The sequence below is a fragment of the Oryctolagus cuniculus genome, chromosome 7 (genome assembly GCF_964237555.1).
Source record: "Oryctolagus cuniculus chromosome 7, mOryCun1.1, whole genome shotgun sequence".
In the NCBI taxonomy this organism is placed as follows: Eukaryota; Metazoa; Chordata; class Mammalia; order Lagomorpha; family Leporidae; genus Oryctolagus; species Oryctolagus cuniculus.
In genome coordinates, this window is record NC_091438.1 from 142,830,667 (window position 1) to 142,846,127 (window position 15,461).

The 15,461-nt window shown below is 57.1% G+C and overlaps 1 protein-coding gene and 1 long non-coding RNA gene across 24 annotated transcripts in view; one reads left to right on the top strand and one right to left on the bottom strand.

Moving 5' to 3' along the window:
- EPB41 (erythrocyte membrane protein band 4.1) overlaps positions 1-7,268 on the bottom strand; it is a 231,799-nt gene extending 224,531 nt beyond the window's left edge. For all 23 annotated transcript variants that reach the window (XM_070078950.1, XM_070078932.1, XM_070078949.1 and 20 more), the window contains exon 1: positions 7,104-7,268. The gene's annotated coding sequence lies outside the window, so the exon portion shown is untranslated. The remainder of the gene's footprint in view (positions 1-7,103) is intronic.
- On the top strand, positions 6,388-13,629 carry LOC138850694 (uncharacterized). The gene is made up of 2 exons (XR_011390811.1): positions 6,388-6,524; positions 13,117-13,629. It is a non-coding gene; the product is annotated as an uncharacterized lncRNA (long non-coding RNA).
- Positions 13,630-15,461: the final 1,832 nt, after the last annotated feature.

Consider the following 15,461-nt stretch of genomic DNA (forward strand, 5'->3'; position numbering starts at 1 on the left):
CCAGTCCAGCTCTCTGCTGTAGCCCAGGAGGGTAGTGGAAGATGGCCTAAGTGCTTGGGCCCTGCACCCACATGGGAGACCAGGAGAGGCACCTGGCTCCTGGCTTCGGGTTGGTGCAGCGCCAGCCCTAGCAGCCATTTGGGGGGTGAACCAATGGAAGGAAGACCTTTCTCTCTGTCTCTCTCTCACTGTCTATAACTCTACCTGTCAAATAAAAAAAATTATAAAAAAGAAAAGTGAGAGGAAGGAGGCAAATAGAGAGGCATTGGGGCCGGCACCTGCAGTGCCAGCATCCCATATGGGTGCCAGTTTGAGTCCTGGCTGCTCCACTTCCAATCCAGCTCTCTGCTATGGCCTGGGAAAGCAGTAGAAGATGGCCCAAGTCCTTGGGCCCCTGCACCCATGTGGGAGACCCAGAAGAAGCTCCTGGCTCCTAGTTTTGGCCTGGCCCAGCCCTAGCTGTTGCAGCCATTTAGGGAGTGAACCAGCAGATGGAAGATCTCTCTCTCTCTCTCTGTAACTCTACCTTTCAAATAAGATAAAATAAAATAAATAAAATTTTAAAGAGAGAGGCGTTTTCCTTAGTGCTGTCACAGAACAAGCCCAGAGCTGAGGGGAAAGCAACAATTACTGAGGGAAGCCCCATGCTGGGCACTTCTGTGGCACCTGTGGGAGCACGTGATGATGTGTGTGTCACAGACGAGGTCTCTGAGACTCAGAGAAGTTCATGACTTGCCTAAGAGCACACAGCCAAGACAGTGGCGACAGAGCTGCCCCCAGGGGAGCTGCAAGGGCAGCAGTCCCCTCTGACCTGCGGGGCATGTGTGCCAGGACCTCCACTGGATATACACACATATCTCCTATCAAGTTGAAGTTGTAAATCGGGCACAGTAAGAGATTAACAACAGTAGCTAACAGTAAAGTAGAACAATTACTGGGGCCATTATTAGAGTAACAGGAGAGAGGCTGGCGCTGCAGCACCACATCCCATATGGGCTGTGGTTCTAGTCCCGGCTGCTCCTCTCCTGATCCAGCTCTCTGCTATGGCCTGGGATAGCAGTGGAAGATGGCCCAAGCACTTAAGCCCCTGCACCTGCGAGGGAGACCTGGAAGAAGCTCTTGGCTCCTGGCTTCATTTTGGCTCAGCTCCGGCCATTGCAGCCATTTGGGGAGTGAACCAGCAAATGGAAGACCTTACTCTTTGCCTCCTTCTCACTGTCTGTACCTCTACCTCTCAAATAAATAAATAAAATTTAAAAAAAAAAAAAAGAGTAACAAGAACACAAGCTCACCCATCCCACAACAACAGACCTGGAAACCCAGACAGCTACCATGCAACTGGCAGGCAAAGTGTCCACAGCCTGCACACACTGGACACAGGGCCACTCACAACCCAGGTGGGACACAGCAAGCCGGCACAAGATTTCCTTGCATTACTTGGAACGTAAAACTTAGGAATCGTTTACTTCCACAATTTCCATCTAATAACTTCAGACTGTGATTGACAGGATAAATGAGATCACAGAAGCAAAGCTGCAGGGGAAGGGGAACTCACACACTGGAGAGAGCCCCTCCACACCCTTCCCCCACCAGGCCCCACCCCTTCCCAACTGCTGAAACCCAGAGACTCTGTCACTCCTGCCCCAGGAAGTCCTGGGCCTAGGCCTGTCTCTGTGCTGACTGATGCCTAATTAGTGCTTGGCCCCTCACTCAGTTAAGAGGACCCAGAGCCACTTTAACATGGTCCTGACCCCCAAGAAATTCACAATCTAATGAGCAAATAGAGGACTCACGTTCACAGAGCCCCCCTGATGCTGGGCATCTCATATTCATTGTGCATTTAATCCAATACAAAGCATAGTGATAGGTGCGTAGTAAATGCTCAAGAAATTCTTTCATAGATTCCAGAAGCAATTTACCAAGCACTAACCATGTGCCACTGTATCCAAGGTATGGAGATACAGCAGAGAACAGATAAACAAAACCCCTGTCCTCATACGGCCCACTGAAGTGAAGAGCAAATAGACTTGTGTCTGTTAGGTGTGAACACTCCCATTCTGCAGGTGTGTACCCATCAGGAAGTCGCACAACAAGGGTTCTATCGCAGGCCAGTCTGCCCCCCAAAGACCTGTGCACTCCACTCTGCGACCCAAAAGTCATACTCAGAGTGCCAAGCACCTAGAAAGGGCTGTCCACTCCCAGGCCACCTCAGGACCACAGGACATGCGGTAGAATCGAGCTCAGGTGACCTTCATCAAGTCAAACCAGTACTCACCCAGAAGCAGCCACCAAGGTCACATAGCCAGATGTGGAGAGGCCATGGAGTCATCGCCACCGTGACGCATGGAAGGAAGCAAAGGACAGGACTGAGACACACAGTACAGCCAACCAACGCGCTCTGGGCTCCCTCTGCAGCTGGGACTTGGGGACTTGGGGACTTGGGCCAGGGGGAACCCTGTCCACCCTCGGCCTCAGCAGACACCCTCCCCACCCCCAGGAGTGAGAACCTGACCCATGCATCTTGTGCCCTGGAGGCAGCAGGGTCCTGTCCCTGGGGACAAACTGAGCATCCTCTGTGTGCCCGATGCTGGGGAGCCACAGACACGGACCCTGCCCTTGTGCAGCCCACAGCACAGTGAGGGGCAATCGCACAGAAATAATTATCGAATTCCAATGGTGGTGAGACTTCAAGAAGGAGATTTAAGACCCTGGGTTCAATCAAATCCTGGGTCAACTGTCTGTGACATCGGGCCCATTTTTTAACTTCTCTATGCCTCATGTATTCATCTATAAAATGGGTACAGTATTAGTATCCGCCTCGCAGGATGGTGTGAGGATTATATGACTTGATACAAGAGTTTTCTCAAAAAGTTCGTGGAAAATAGAATTAAAAGACAAGTTTATTTTGGTGCAAAAAATTTTGGAAATCCACACATCCAAGGGGGTCTTCAAAAAGCTCAGGGAAGGGCCAGTGCTGTGCATAGCAGGCTAAACCTCCATCTGCAGCACTGGTATCCCCTATGAGCACCGGTTCGAGTCCCAGCTGCTCCACTTCTGATCCAGCTCTCTGGTTATAGCCTGGGAAAACAGTACAAGGTGGCCCAAGTGCTTGGGCCCCTGCACTCGTGTGGGAGTCCTTGAAGAAGCTCCTGGCTCCTGGCTTTGGATCGGCCTAGCTCAGTGGCCATTTGGGGAGTGAACCAGTGGATGGAAGACCTTTCTCTCTGTAACTCCACCTCTCAAATAAATAAATAAAATCTTCAAAAAAAAAAAAAGCTCAAGGGAAAATGTGTATTATGCATGGATTTCAGAAATTCTTTTGCACCAAAATAAGCTTGTCTTTGCATTCCATTTTCCATGAGCTTTGTGAACAACGTTTGGCCCACAGTCTGGTGGTCTTAAGGGAGAGCTACTATCATTGCAGAGCGGCTCCACATGGGCCACCACCTCCGTGACAAGGTGGCCGCAGGCTCAGAGGAGACACCGAGGAGTCAAGTTCTGAGCACAGTGGCTGGCCCATGGGGACTCTTTAATAAGTGGGGGTGTTATTCTCCGGGCCGCTTCCCCAGGGGCTACCAGAAGTGCCCCTCCCCACAAACACACACCCGAATGGTGGCTCTGGACTGAAACCCGCGTCCTCACCTGCTTCTGCAAACCCTTCAGCTCCTGCGACCTTCAGGGTAACTCAGGAAGCATAAAAGCAACACTGCTGCTATGCCCATGTCCAAGATGAGGACAGGAGGCAAAGGGACGCCTTCCTCTCTGTGCCCCTGGGGAGTCGCTTCACATCCCCAAGCCAGGTCCGGCTGGCATCGGCCGGCCGCTGTTCTCCAGGGCTTGCACGGACTTTCCCTGCTCAGTTCCTGCAGGTCCAGATGCGCAGCCCCAGACACGGCTCTGGGCCTTCTAACCTGAGTCCCTTCATCTGAAATTGTGGTTTACAAACAGCCAGGCTGGGATCCACGCTGTTGCTGGCCCAGACTCTCCCTCTACAGGCTCAGTCGCTGCCACCAGTGCTTTGGTCTCATCACGGACCTCGGCCACTAACCCACGTGTCAACGAATGGCTGCACTCACTTAAGTCCATTTTACAGATGGGGAAACTGAGGCCCACAGTTGGCCATAGAACCAAGATCGCCTTCCAGGGTGCAGCTCTCAAACCTGGGCCGTAGTTGGTGAGGCTGGCCCTCTGGGGAAACCCTGGTGGGCCCTGATCTGCAGACCGCTCCCTCTACCCCTTCCATCGACACTGGGCCAGGTGGGCACCCAGTGCTTGCAGCACATCCTGCTCCCACCCCAGCCGGAACACCCCAGGGCTCAGGGTTTGCTCCGCAGGGGTCAGGGAGTTCCCCAGGTGAGGGCTGAGCAATGGGGGGGCACCTCAGTACCCATGGGGTAGGGGCTGTTTCTCTCAGCATCTGGGCTTTGGAGTTGGACCTGAGTTCAGATCCCAGCTTGGCTACTTTCTGGCTGTGTGTCTTGGGTGGGCTGATTCCCCTCCCTGGACTCCCACAGACAGGGATGCTGCTGCTTCGCTCGGGAGGCAGCGAGAACTGAATGAGTTACGGCTAAAGGCTCACGGTCGAAAGCCATGCACAGCAACTGCTTACCAGGCAGGAGCTCTAATGAGGATTGGAGACCACAAGCCCAGAACAGCAGACTCTAGGCTTACCTCCCTCCCCATTTCACAGAAAGGAAAACTGAGGCCCAGGCAGAAAAGTACCTGGTCCACAGACTGCAAAGGGGTGGAACTCTGTCTCCTTTAACAAACACCAGAATCCTGAGCCCTGGGGAAATTCTTAACTCATCCCCCCCAGGGGACTGTCATACAGCACTCCTCTGCAACAACCCCCCCACCAACAACTCTCAGGACACTGTGACCTCTCCATGGCTCTTTGTGAGTATCCTGCTGAGCTCTGTGGCCGGCACACCTTGTAATGTGGTGCCCAGCGGTGCTCGGGAAAGGCTTCGGGAACCACCGAGTGGAGCGTCCTCTGGTCTCACTCCTCGGCTCCGGCTTCCCCTCCTGGATTCTCTCCTTGCATCTCCCCCCCACCCACCCCTACCCCAGCCTCTGTCTCACCCCACGGCCCAGGTCCCATCAGCTGGGCTCGGTTCCAGCCAGCAGAGCTCGGGGCCTCCACAAGCCTGCACAGCGTCAGCATCTTCCCAGCCAGGCTGGGACGTTCCTGCCCAGCCAGGCTCCTGGCCAGGGTCCACTCTGCAGAGAGGGTGCAGGCCCTGCTCCACCAGGGCCCCGCCCCCACTGCTCTAGGGGCTGGGGCAGCCTAGGAGCCCTGGGAGCTTCTCTTGGCACCCAGGGCCTACAGGAGAGAGGCCAGCCTGGTCTAGGTGGCACAGGGCTGAGCTGATCGGGAGACAGTGGGTGTGGAGCCGCCTGGCCTCGCCGAATGCCACCCACACACCCAGGCACTCCACCCACACCCAACAACGCTGCGAGCTGGCAGGCCCAGCCCGACTCTCCCGTCTACACAGGGGAAACCTCAGGGCTTCCCCACTCCATCTCTGCCTGGAGCACCCCCCTGGCTGCTCCCAGACCAGCCTCCCTTCGGGTTGCTGCATACTCAGGGCTCATTTGCTTCCGCTAATGGCTCTGAGGTCCAGGTTATGGACTAAGGGAGAAGCTGGGGCTCAGAAAGCTAAAGTGACTCAGGCAAGGTCACAGAGCAAGGAGGTGGCAGGGTGGGGATTCAGACCCAGTGCCGGGTCACGCAAAGCCTGGAGGACACTGGGATGTCCCCTCCCACCCCCACCCCCACCCCAGCCTCTGGCTCCCCTTCTTCCTGACCCTTCCAGTGCCTCTGCAAATGCCCCCTCCCCCTCCCTTGTTGGAAGTTAACAATTCCCACCTCACAACCGCTGTAACACCTTATCTCCAGGCACCAACAGCAGCAGGCACTACCACCCCAGGGCACAGGAGTTATTTCCGAAGTGTCAGCCTTGGTGGCAGGTTGTGACTCCAGTGTCTGTCACTTCTCTGCTGCCCCCACTCTGGCCTCTCCCAGCCCCCTGCCAAGTGCATCCTCCAGGGCTCCCCCCCCCCGGGGGGGGGTGTGCAGGTGTGGAGCCCGCTGGAGCCTGGGCTGGGGATCCAGCTCTGGGCCACAGCTCTCCCCCCACCGCGCCCTCCCTACCCCCTCCAGGAGCTAGAAGCCTGACCCTGCCATGACACAGGGCAGCTCCCACGGGGGCTCCCCGGCCAGGCTTTCTCCCAGTCTCTACTCCGGAGGCTTCAGGAACTGGAGGGGTCGCATTCAGCCGCTCCCTCCCGGGGAAACCGTGGGCGCTGGAATAACCTTGCCCAACCCTCCCAGGACAGTCCTCCCCGCACCTCTTCTGGGCCAGCTCGGGCTGGGGTCTGTCCGGGGGAGTCGCCCCCTCCAACTCGCCAGAGGGAAGGGGGTCAGGTCCGACCAAAGAGGCGGAGCCCGCCGGGAAGCGTAGGCGAGAGCGACACAACTCGTGCGGAAGGGCAGAGGACAGAGACCCGCAGAGACGGGAGAGGTGAGAGACGAGGGGAACCGAGCGAGGGCGGCGAGCAGGAACCTGAGCCTTCCCGGGAGGCCAGGCCTGGGCGCGAGCGTGCGGGGCCGGGCAGGCACCCGAGGGCCAGCCTGGCGGGCAGCCCGGCGCCCCCGCCGCGGGTCCCGGGCTCCGGAAACTCAAAGTCAATTACGTAAGGGCGGAGCGGGACGCGGGGCTCCAGGCCCGGGGCGCCCTCTGCCCTCTCGGGCCAGCGCTGCGGAGCTGGGCAGGGCGGGGTTGGGGGGCGTCCTCGAGCTGCGCCGCCCCGCGGGGACCCTCACGCTAGGACCCGGACCGGACCGGGACCGGCCGCAGCCTATCTCCGCACCCGAACTCCCGGACCTCCTCTCCTGACGCCGAGACCCCCGCCCCGCACCCTCAACTTCGAGACGCCCGTGTCCCTTGGGACCCCAAGTTTGCACCCTGGAACCCAGGGGCCCTTTGACCCTGTCTCGCTCCTCCCAAGACGGCTCAGGCCCTCGGGGGTGGGCTCCTCTGTCCCTCCCCCTCTCATTCCCAGGGGCCGGGGGTCGCCCCCCAAAGGTGGTCCAGGCTCACCTGGGCTGGACGGGGAGGGGACCTGGCCAGGCCGGGCCGGGCCGCGCGCTCGCTCCGCGCCGCTCTCGCCCTTTAAGAGCTTGCTGCCACTTTGCCCCGCCGGGGGCCTCCACCTGCACTGACAGGGCAACTCTGCCGCGACGCCCCGCCCCCGGGCCGGGAGGCCCTCTGATTGGCGTCGGCAGCTGCCAATCGGCACGGCGGCGGGCAGGCCCGGGCAAGGGAGTGGGAGTGTCGCAACCGGGAAGGGGCGGGGGCTGCAGGTGTGGGCCGGCCGGGACGCCTAGCCCCGGGCAGCCCCCGGTAGACCGAAGGGGTCTGAGCAGGAAAGGGAAGGGAGTTCCTGGATTGTCTGGAGTGGCCAGTCTGACGTCATATGGCGAAAGTATGATGCAATTTGCCACGTGGTGCTGCCCCAAGGGTGCTAGGTAGAAACAAGGGTTAGTCGTCGGGGATCTAGGGAAGGGACCCTGGCGAGACCACCACTCCCGGCCTGGGTGACCTTGAGCAGGTCAGTTCTCTGAATGTGTTTGCTCCACGGTAACTCAGTGTTTTCCTGAGAACCAACGATGTGTGTAAAATGCAGCACCAGTTAGCCACACAGTTAGGTGTTCGGTAAATACAGGTTCCTGTTCGGTAAAATGCAGGTTCCGGTTCTCCTGTGCTTGTCTCGCCGCCCGTCCCCGCGATTTCCCCTCGTGACGGTCCGTCTGATCAAGGCTGTAAGGGGCTTGCATGGCCGGTGGCCCAAGACCCTCCCTTCCATCTCCTTTCGGACCTGTGCTGGCTCCTGTGAGGCCCATGTCAGGAAGCCACCAGTCATCTCCTAGGGTGACCTCTCTCATTCCAAACCATCCTGAGAAGCCAGAAGTCTCTCTCAGGAAGGCCAAATCTGCTCCTAAGGGAGAAAACTTAATGCTCCCTCTTCCGTGTAGAGAACCGCAGAATGTTGGGGTCTTTATAGAATAGTCCATGCTGGGGAGCCACAGAGTCATCCCTTCTTCCGATGAGATGACCTGGGGAGGGAGGGGGCCAGGCCCCAGAGGGTGAGTGATTTCCTTTGAGTTTAGTGACCTTCCTATCAGATGTGCTAATCAGACTGCTGTCACTCACAGGATGCAAGCCACTGACCCACTCTGGTCTGGTTCCTACCTCTGCAGAGGCCTCATCCAAGCGTGTACAGCGGGGCCGGCATCATGGTGTAGCGGGTTACACCACTGTGCCTGCAATGCCGGCATCCCCTATGGGCACAGGTTCGGGTCCTGGCTGCTCCACTTATGATCCAACTGCCTACTGATGGCCTGGGAAAAGCAGTAGAGGATTGCCCAAGTGTTTGGGTCCCTGCCATCCATATGGGAAACGCAGAAGAAGCTGGCTCCTGGCTTCAGCCTGGCCCAGCCTTGGGAGCCAACCAGCACGTGGAAGATCTCTCTCTCTCTCTCTCTCTCTGTCTCTCCCTCTCTCTGTGCAACTCTTTCACATAAATATTTTTTTAAGAGTCGTACAGCAGTAAATGAAATAATCCATGTTAAGCACTAAGACCAGAGCCAATCCCAGGCGAGCACCCAGTAGGTGTTAGCAGTTACTATGATCATAGATGTTATAGGAGTGAAAAGTCACTCTTAATTCCCTGTAGGCTTTTCTGAGTCAGCTGTTGTTTTAGGCTTCGGAGCCCGGGTCCCCGCTTTCAAAGAGGAATGCGTCGTCCAGGAGAAGAGGATCAGACTGAGCCCCCAGATCTGGGACATGTCTTCTAACAGAAGGGACACACTTCAGGGGGCCACAGCAGCTCTGGCTTCCTTGACTAGAAATCTGGATACTTGAGAACCTGTCAGTCTCTGGGCATGTGACCTCATAGGGAAACCTGGCACGGGCGTGCACACACGCACACCCACACCCACACACACACACACACACGGGCTCCCAAGCAGATTCACACACCTTTCATTTAACTACATACTCACCTGCTCACCAGGCGGTATCGCCCAGAGGTTAAAAGCAAGGCAAACCACTTCCCCTCTGGGGTAAAATGGGATTAATAATAGGACTAACTTTATATAGACATAGTGTGATGATTCGATGCGAGTTTGTGAAAATATTTATGCAAATACTCTATAATGGGTCTAGTACTATTTTTTTAATTGCTCCCTGTGTATTCATGTACCCAAGAGAGAGCAGGCTGGAAACCCCTGCATTTGGCCTCTGCAAACAAGAACTCTGCTGCCCCCCCCCCCCCCCCCCCGCCCTCCGCGCAGTGACTCAATCAAAGGGCTGGAGAAAGGAAACCCCAGCCGTGGGTGGGCCGAACTCTTCTGAAGAGCTGCGCAGGCCCCGCCCCTGTTGGGCAGGCTCCGCTGGGCTGAGCTGCCTGCGGGTGACTCAGCAGGGCCGGAGGCTGCCCCAGCCTGATAAGCCTGTGTGTATGATGGGGAGGCCAGACAGGGCTCAGCCTTGCTGAGTTTGTGCGCGTGGAAATGTCTGATCTTGCGTGTTTCTCTCCGTGTGTTTGTGTGAGCTGATGGGGGTGTGCTCGGGATGTGATTCTCCCCGTGTCTCTCTGTGTCCTGTGCACAGGTTACCCCCAGGCCCCAAGCCTTGGGGACCTAGAAAGCTCCTCGTCACTGAGGCACCTGTGTGTGCTTCTCGGGGAGGTGACTTGTGCACGTGTGTGGGTGACTGTGCCTTGTCAGCCACTGCAAGAGTTGCAGGGGCTGTCACGGCCTGGACTTCCCCCCCCCCCCGCCCCGCCCTTGGACCCCGGGCCCGGGCCCACTACCTCTGCCAGCGAAATCCTAGACCTCTCCTCCCCTGTAGGGAGCTCCTCTGGTTCCTCGACTCTGGCTGTGGGCGCAGTCTCCTGCTGCCTCCCACTGAATCCTCATAACCCAAAATGTGCTGCAGAGGGTCTGCGCCTCAGAGAGCAGGAGTGACGGCCGGAGGTCGCACAGCCCTGCTGCAGAGGGTGCGCGGACAGGCAGAGCTCCCACGTGGCTGGGGCCTGTGGGGGGCTGATAAGCCTGGGGAGTGGGGGAAGAACCTGTTTGTGTCTCCCCTTCTGCCTCTGAGAAGGCCTGGGCCTCTAGCCAAGTCCTTATCCCTCCAGGGCCTGGGCATGTGGCTTCGCATGGGCTTGGGTTGAGTGATAAAGAGGCGGGGGGGGGGGGGGGGTATATGTATGGGAGCCTTAGCTTCTTCAGTAAAACAGAACATGTGAAAGGGGAAGAGAGTGGCAGATCAGAGGGGGAGACACAGGCCCAAGGCAGGGGCATGGCTGGAATCAGTTGCGGGTTTGAATCCTGACCCCACCCACAGGGTGTCTGACCTCTTCCAAGCAGGTCCATCCTCAGCTCTCTCCCTGCCTGCCTTGCCCAACCCAGCTGTGCTCCATGGACCAGGGACACTCCTGCCCCCTGGGGTGCAGTGGGGGCTCTGGAGGAGCTGAGCACCCAGAGCCCAGAGAGGAGAAAGCAATCCTGTCTGATGTTTGGCTTTAACTTTATTTGAGAGACAGAATGCCCCCATGTGAGGAATTAGAGGAGGCTGCCTGCAGGAAGGGACCTTCCAACTACACTTTGTTTTCTAAGTTTTATTTAGTATTTGAGAGGTGGGGGGTGGGCAGGGACATTGTGGCATATCGTCTCAGGCTGTGGCTTGGGTCTCATGCATCTCCCATCTGAGTTGGGTTGGAGTCCGGGCTACTTGCTTCCGATCCAGCTCCCTGCCAATGCACTCGGGAAGCAGCAGATGATGGCGCAAATGCTTGAGTCCCCGGCAATCATGTTGGAGACTGAGATGGAGTCCCTGGCTCCTGGCTTCAGCCTGACCCAGCCCTATCTGTTGCCAACATTTGAAAGTGGACCAATGGATGGAAGATCTCTCTCCCACTCCGCCTTTCAAATAAACAAACCTTTAAAGAGAGAAAGACAGACAGAGTAAGCTCCCTTTGCCTGTTCACTCCCCAAATGGCCAAGGTGAGCTATTGCCAGGAGTTGGGAACTCCATCCAGGTCTCCCACATGGGTAGCAGGGACCCAAGTAGTTGAGCCGTCGCCTGCAGTGGCAGGGCCAGGTTTCAATCACACCCAGGCACTGCAGTGCGGTGTGCTGATATCTTAACTGCTGGGGTAATGCACCCCACCCCCCAGAGAGGCTTTCAAGGATGAATTCGCTATGTGGAAATGGCACAGGGCACTCCAGCACAAGAACAGTTGGCACAAAGGCCCGGGGGTAGGCTAGCAAAGCTGTGCTTTGGGGACAGAGAATGGTCTGGCATATTGGAAGCGCAGGGTAAATCATGAGACCAAGTTATGGAAGGCCTTGAATGTCAGAGGGGTGGACATTTGGAGATGGCCAATGGGTCAGTCATGCTGTACCTGGGTGTGGCAGTCATTTTACAAGGAGGGTGAGGGGCAAGTGAGAGTTGGTGGGCGCTGGGTCAGGGACCCCACCCAGGAGAACTCACCTGAAGCCTGGGGCAAGTTCCCCAGGAGAGCAGCGAAATGGGCAGGAGGCTGCAGGGACTGCCTAGGCAGGGATGGCGATGGGCAGGGGTGGAAATAAAGCCAAGCCAGATACTCCAGGCCAGGGAGGGACCCACACTGGAGATGTGAGGCACCTGTTCAAGGCTCCGAAAGCCCCATTGCCCGGGGGCTCCTCTCGGTTTGCTGCAGCGTTGGGGGGGAAGGCGTAGGGCGTGGGGGGCCATCCTGGCAGGAAAACCCCTTCCCAGAAGCCACCTCTGGGAGCCCTGCTGAAACAGCTGTGGTTGCCAATGACTGATGGCCTCTACACCTACTGGTGCCTTTGCCTACCTGCTCCCGTGAGACAATTCTGATTTACAGATGAGTAAAAAGGAGACAGAGAGAGAGAGTGATCTGCTGCTGTCACACAGCCGGGGAACGGCAGGGCTGGGGCTGGCGCTGGGCCGCAATTCCCTGTACAGTGGGGGAACAGGAAAGCGCGGAGGTAGGTGTTCGGGATCGCTGACATCCAGGCTACTGGGGACCGAGAACAGGGAAGGAGCAAGCGCCCGGGCAAGGGAAAGATGGTGTCTGCCGCCACCTAGCGGTCACAGAGCCACTGGCAGGGAGGCGCAGAGCTGAGCCATCCAGCTCTGGGGGCTCTCAGCCGGGGACAGAGGCAGCTTTGAGCCAAGTGCCAGCTTGGAGGTAGGGGGTGTGATGAAAGGTGGACTTTCAGGGGTCGGTGCTGAGGCACAGCGGGTTAAGCCGGTGCCTGTGACGCCGGCATCCCATATGGGTGCCAGTTCCACCAGTTCAACCAGTGCCCATATGGGATGCCGGCATCATAGGCACCGGCTTAACCTGCTGTGCCACAGTACACACACACACACACACACACACACACAATTTGTGTTTTTAAAAATTATTATTCTTGGGGCCGGTGGGCACCAGTTTGAGTCCTGGCTGATCCATTTCTTCTTCTTCTTCTTTTTTTTTTTTTTTTTTTTTTTCATTCAAGAACTATGTATTGGTAAGATGCTGCGGGAGATACAAAGATGACTCAGACATAGACCCTGCCCATAAGGAGCTTACAGTCTAGTAGGGGAGATAGAACACACGTGGGATATGTGGTCAGAGCTTTTGTTTCCGTAAGATGAATCTAGTATGGTATATAAAGTAGCCTGGAGTAAGGGGTTAAGTGAAGCTGAGAGTCTACTGGAATCGCCTAAGTGAGGAGGAGGGATGGGAAGACTGTTGAGGTAGGACAGACAGGACTCAGCTGGGAGACGATACGGGAGTTACAAAAAAGGGCTGCTCCACTGCTGATCCAGCTCCCTGCTAATGCACCTGGGAAAGCAGAAGACGACCCAAGTGTCTGGGCCCCTGCCACTTGTGTGAGAGACCCAAATAGAGTTCCGGGCCCCTGGCTTCAGCCTGCCCCAGCTCCGGTCATTGTGGCCATCTGGAGAGTGAACAAGCGGATTGAAGATTCTCTCTTTCTCTGTCTCTCCTTCTCTCTGTAACCGCCTTTCAAATAAATAAACCTTAAAGGAGGAAGAGGAAGAAGAAGGAGAAAAAGAAGAAGGAGACAAAGAAGAAGGAGGAGAGGAGAAAGAAGGGTGGGCTCTCCGGGGGGACCACCCTGGGAGGCAGCCCCAGCTCACGTGAGTTGCCGTAAGACCCTGGGCAAGTGCCTCACCTTGCTCCTCAGCTCTCTGTCGGTGCCTTGAGTGGACGAAGACAAATCAGCTGGACTAGATCAGACGCTAGGTGCGCGGCCTCGTGGTTAAGACATCAGATGGGCATGCCCACTTGGGTTTGAGTCCTGGCTTCGCTCCCCCCTTCCAGCTTCCTGCTCACGTGCACCGTGGGCTGCAGCAGGTGACGGCTCAGTTGGTTGGGTTCCTGCCGGCTGCGTGGGGGACCTGGACTGAGTTCTCAGCTCCTGGATTTGGCTTAGTCCAGTCCCAGCCATTGCAGGTATTTGGGGGAGTGAGCCAACAGCAGAGAGCTCTGTCTCTGCCTCTCAAATTAAAATAAATAAATATAAATAATAAGCAGTCACTTTACTCTCATGAAGACCTTTATTCTTGTTTTGTCATTGGGCAATCTGCAGACCCAGTGGGTAGAGCCAGGCCTGTGGTGCCTGCAGCTTGTTTGGGGACCCCTTTAAGAAAAGGAACACAACGTTAGGAATCAAAATGCCGGTGGTCACTCAGGACCAGAGGACACAAGTATGGGGAGGGGAGAGAGATCTGAGGCAAGGGAGGCTGACACTTTCCAAAGGGAGAGAAACAGGACGTCCTGTGGGCACGAGGCACGGGGCCCTCTGAGTGCCTGTGCAAGCATGAGGCTGCCCGGGCCTGACACAGCCGAGTGCGAGGTCCCCCGCAGGAGACGGTGGGGTTCTTTTTTATTAATTAATTAATTTATTTGACAGTCAGAGTTACACATAGAGAGAAGAAGAGGCAGAGAGAGAGAGAGAGAGAGAGAGAGGTCTTCCATCTGCTGGTTCACTTCCCAATTGGTCACAACGGCCAGAACTGCACCGATCCGAAGCCAGGAGCCAGGAGCTTCCTCCAGGTCTCCCATACAGGTGCAGGGGCCCAAGGACTTGGGCCATCTTCTACTGCTTTCCCAGGCCATAGCAGAGAGCAGAGCAGAGAGTAGACAGGTCTCAAACCAGTACCCATATGGAATGCCAGTGCTTCAGGCCAGGGCGTTAACCCACTGCACCACAGCGCCAGCCCTGACTGTGGGGTTCTGTAGCTAGAGCAGGCGGTGGCGTCCTGTCGCCCAACCATGCCCGGGGAGGAGGGAGGCCGTTTCACCAGAGCTTCCCATCTAGAACCAAACCCCGACTCACTGCACCTGCTGTGTGGCCAGCTCCTGAGGGCTGGGCTCAGGTGCGCTCCGTTCCATGCCCTCCCATCGTTCCTCACGTCCCAGGTTTGGAGGGCCATCCTCGAAGGCCGCATGAAGTCCTCCCCATCTGCCTTGCCTCCCCAGGCAGAGCCAGCGCTGTGTGGGGCACCCAGAGGTCTCTGGTCGGGGTGGGTTGCTGCCGGCCTGCTGTCTTCCACGTGTGGTCTATGCAGGAGAACACCTCCTGGGCCCCCTTCTCGCAGCCAGGTTTTGTGATGGGAGGGGGAGGCAGGAAGAGGACTCAGCCCCAGTCCCAGTTCTTGCCAGCTCTCAGTCCAGTGGTCAGGTAAGACATGGACTGATTTTAACGTCTTTAGGGCTAAGGAGGACGTAGATATCAACTAGTCCAGTGGCTGTCGTACTCTTGCCCATAGAAGCTCAACGTGGGCTACAGAGGGAAGGGGGTGGGCACAGGAGCACCCACGTGCTTGGCGTCCCCCTATCCTACCCTGGCTGGGCTGCTCCCAGGCCTTCCAAGGAGCCATAGTTGGAAGCACTGCTCCACGGCAAGCTCCTTGCTTTAACAGAGAAGAGAGCTAAGGGTTGGCAAGGGCACCAGACCTGCCCAAGGTCACAGAACAAGGCCAACGCTGAGGCTGGACTCAGACCAGGTCTTCCATACCGGAAGCTCTCTAAGCTCAACCTCAACACAGGGCAGTCTGGGCTGAGCCACCAAGGCCCACCCCTGCCATGCTCTCATGTCAGATCCTGCAACCAAGTGGGGCCTGGAGGGTGAAGAGGAGCTCAAAGGGGTCCCCAAAACTCACGGGAGCAGGCCAGCAAGGACGGGGCCCATGGGGAGCCCCAGGGTGGAACTAGTTCACTCCCCAAATGCCCACAACAGCCAGGGTGGGGCCAGGCTGAAGGCAGGAATCAGGAACTCCATCAGGTCTCCCAGGGGATGGCAGGAACACAGTGACTTGAGCCGTCATTGCCACCTCCCAGGGTGCACACTGGCAGGAAGCTGCAAT